The 4341-nt window shown below is 44.4% G+C and overlaps 1 protein-coding gene across 2 annotated transcripts in view; it reads right to left on the minus strand.

The window, feature by feature from the left end:
- Positions 1 to 3545, minus strand: part of LOC133137434 (death-associated protein kinase 2-like) — a 21427-nt gene extending 17882 nt beyond the window's left edge. The window contains exon 1 of one of the 2 annotated variants that reach the window (XM_061255716.1): positions 3349 to 3545. The gene's annotated coding sequence lies outside the window, so the exon portion shown is untranslated. Of the gene's footprint in view, positions 1 to 2587; positions 2804 to 3348 lie in introns of those variants that run through there. The other variant, XM_061255717.1, reaches the window with a different exon arrangement.
- Positions 3546 to 4341: the final 796 nt, after the last annotated feature.

The raw sequence follows: 4341 nt of genomic DNA on the forward strand, positions 1-4341 counted from the left end.
CGTACCATCAGTGGAGGGATTCTTTTTCTATTTCTGTTTAATCTCTCGCCCGGCTGTTGTTGATTCTGTTTATAGACAAGCAGAATCATGTAATCTCCCTGGTTAGCCCACATGCAGAAAGCAACGGGACAGATCTGGAAAAAAAAACAAAAAAAACACAAAGCTCTATCCCTCTCTCACCCACCGACGTCCCTAAACGACACAGGGGACAGAATTAAGATGGCGGACCAGCGCCAGCGATCGACGATAACGGAATGTGCCCGCGCCGCATTCTTAACCGAGGCCAAACGCAACACTTTTTCTGAACAGAATGGTGATAACATCGTCAACAAACACTGAATTCAAGCGGGACGTGGGGGGAAGGGGTTCTATTTTTGGCGAAAAGGGAAAGAGCAACGTTCCTCAGTTTAACCAAAAGTCAAACTAACCGAAGTCACGGTGGTCGGATATTCATGAGACATGCTTCTCGTCCGATAACTGCGTGACTGTTCATCTGTCAATACGTGGTGTATGTGTTTGTGGACGTTTTTTATTCCTGGCTATGCCTTTCAGATTCCCATTTAAATAGTGTTTATGTTCATGTTTATGCATGGGCGTGTCCGTCTATTTAGATGCGGACATCTGGAATGTACTGCCCTGGACATGGATGTGTGCGTTGCTTCACTTGCATGAGTAGGCCAAGTGTGTGTGTTTGCAGCATACAGGATACAACCCCTCCCCAAATAAATAAAAAACTTTGACTCGGCTAGCATAGTCTGGCAGACAGTTCGCCACTGCTCGACTCTTTTTACGGTGGAAGATATAGCCTAAACATTTCACTATCGACTTGTATTGATTCGTTGCCCTTAGTAATTGCGCTTAAGCATTAGAACGCGTCTTATTATAGGTCTGTGATGGCTGATTGTTTTGACTGTGTCACAACTTATTTTTGTACATCTACTGAAGCGCCCACATTACACAGTGACCGTTTAATGCATTGTGTAGCTAGATGTGAGCATCGGCATGATATAAATGGTACATGTTTCGCAAGATTTAGCATACAGTCCCTTAATCCACATGCATTAAACAGCGACAACTCGCAATCTCAGACAATCAATTGTCTGTTAATTAATAACTTACTAACTCTTATGATTCACATCATAAAAGTATTGGTAAGGCGTATTCGCACTACTTACATGAGGTAAATGCACTCACGCGCTTTCATCAACTTAACATTGTTGTATTGAATTTTTACAGTAAGTAAATGAATGCGGTAGGCTATAATGAGTAGTGTTGTAGGCTACGTGAGAGTCGCTACCATGTGTATGATAACAATAAAAAGTACCAACCCGAAAGTTCGGAATTATACAGACTAGTAACAGCTCAGAAATCCTTCGATTGGAGTACGGTTTCAAAACTACACAATGTGTAATAGGCACAGTAATAAAACACAGTTCACCCAAATGTAGTATCGCCTAGCCCTATCCCCGACCATTTCCTTTTAATATACGAATCTGCGTGCAGATCATTCTAAACACCTCTCTTCCGGTAGGCCGTTTCATGCGATTTACCTGTTGAGCACAGCCGTCAACAAAATATATACATAAATAGGCTATGTATTTTTAAGCAAGGGAAACAAACGGTAGGATAAGTCTTTCAAATGCGCGTTCAAGACTGACGCAATTGATATGAGCATAGCCTATCTCGTAGTTGAGACTTGACGTCCCATCATAAAAGCTAAAAAGGAATAGCCTACGGGAAGATGTAGGCTACTTATTTGCAGCGCTCTCTTCCACGCCGCATTCCCCGTCCAAGTTGTAGTAGCTGCCTTTAGAGGTGCCGACCATAGATTACATTCGCAGTGAGACCTGGAGGCTCGACATTTTGCATAACCGGCAATGCGCATGTGATTTTGCACTGTTCCACAGCTCGGGACAAGCGGCGCGCTTTAGTTTCGACACAAAGGTAGAATTCCAACCGACAAAAGATTAGAACAACGCACGCTATTCAAACGCGCGCTATTCAAACTAGCATATTTAATTAATGGTTGGATAAACCGTTCGAATGGTATTTCCCTTCAAACAGTATTATTTAAATAAACTAGGTATATTTCCCAAGGTAGACTAACTATACACAATGCTAACACATATGACATGATAGAAGTAGAAACGGGTGAGTATAGCAGCCCATTGGACATTGGATTTTCATTAGAATTGATTGACCATTGTGCTGCAATTCAATGTATTTGTACGGCGCTTTTCACAGAGTATTGTGACAGAGACGCCTTACAGAGTAACCGAAGGGAATAAAAGGGGAAATACCAGCCCTGAGACCCAAGGCTGTCTGTTGTAGCCCCTGTGTGGTGGGCGCAGTGATGTCACAGGACCACAATACATTTGATCCAGGACATTAGGACATAACAGAGTTGGATCCAACGCCATAAGGACACTTTCCATCACGTTAAGAAGTCGTATCCCACTTCTCGAATGATCAAATGACGGGATAACAACGTTCTGGAGTGCTGAAACCGAAAGCGCAGGAGGGGTCAGAATAAGACCGAGCCCGACAGATATGACTCTTAAATCACCACTACCTCAATTATACTTACGACAGGAAGGTGCGTGCCATATGAAAAGGTAACTGAAACCCGCAGGACGGAGGCAGGGGAGGTGAGATGAGTCAATGACCTGTGGCCAGCGAGTGTGACAACAGCACCGCGCGTTTGGACAGCGGACGACATACCCCAGCGAACTCGCTCACCGTCGCCGTGCAGTATATTTTAGGCTAAGCGAAAGAAAGTAGACCGCGGCCCCGCTTGCTCGAGGCGAACGCTGAGAACAGAACTAAGGTGGTGGTGGGGTGGGGGGGGGGAGAGTGTGGTCACGACGAACACGTACATTTGCGCAAGGGGGAAGAAGGGTGACGAGCATTTGAGACATCAGGGATACTGTTGAAAAAGAACAAAATAGGCTCCATGCAGAGACCACCAAAGGCTACAATTGCCGAGTGAATTTATTTCAAAACTGCTAATGCGTAAATCAGAATTTGTCTGTTTCTGCATTCTTGTCGGGGTGGGGGGCGCAGGCAAAGGTGTTGCGATAAGCCGGGTTACAGTAAGCAAAATGTACGGACGACAATAGATTTCCTTTGCATTATTCACGTGTCACTGGATATCTCAGTTCAGTTCGTGTTCTATGTGTCTCTTGCGACAGTTGTATCTCGGCGTTTTCTACTGTCAAGCTGTTGCAACACGGCACGGCTACGCTACGGTTTATTTCCAACGCCTCCTTCTTTCCGCATCTTTACCACCGTTTACAACTCTTTCAGTGCTATGTGAGAATCGATTCACGACAGAGCCAGATAACTCACCTGTCCGTTAAAGGGCCTCTTTGTCGGTCCCGGCGTATCGTCCCTCTCCGCGTCTGTCGCCCCACGGCTACAAAATGAGAATATTACGTAGGCTACAAGTTTCAAAACAGGAGACGCGCCGTTTCTCAAGTACACTCCTTTCATAGAATTGCGGTTGGTCACTGCGGCTTACACTTAGTGCGTCGGAAAAAAAAAACCTTTCGAACCAGCCAGTCGAAGGGATTTTAAAAATAGCTAGTCTATTCAATTATTGAAAGCAGAAAGTACACGCCCAGCCCCCCACGTGCTTTGGAAAAGTGTTTTAAGAGGCAGGTAATCGTCGTGCAATTAGGCATGTCAGTCAGCCTAAGGGAATGAGTTTGTACGTATTCTTACCTCCTGCTTTTATCTAGATTCCTCAGGCAAAACGAATTGTTTGTATAAGATTACACAGGCGAACTATTGATACAGCCGTGTTTCTCCATCCATAAAGTTTCACACGTTAGTGAACGTTGGGACACACGTAAAAGCATTTTAACGACTAAAAGCAAATTAACATTCCAGGTGAACATAACTTCGATGTTCTCGTTTTAAATTAAGAAAGCTAAACTTTATGAGACAGCAGCGTATGACTGATTAAAGGGGCAGGTATGGATATGAACATTAGCCTACCGACCTCACACAAATGGAAACTGAGAATAGTCCTCAGTTCGATGAGATTGCTTTGTAAATGACTCTTGCGCCATCTGCTGGTGTAGAATGAATTTGATCCTGAGCGCAGCCACAGAAAGTTAATTTTTTCCTGTTTAGACTACTATTATGCAATGAGCCCATCGAACCGTATTTTCATTTTAGGCTGGCTTATTGACATGAACTATAAAAATTACCAAGATATCACCATCACCTTCTCTCCTGAACCCGCCCCACCCTCTCTCTCAAGCTGTTTCTTGCTCAGCACTAATGTTACACACAGCAGCAGTTCAGTCTTGGAACGCAAGGGGGCGTTGCGGTGGA

This window comes from Conger conger, chromosome 9 (genome assembly GCF_963514075.1).
Source record: "Conger conger chromosome 9, fConCon1.1, whole genome shotgun sequence".
NCBI lineage: Eukaryota > Metazoa > Chordata > Actinopteri > Anguilliformes > Congridae > Conger > Conger conger.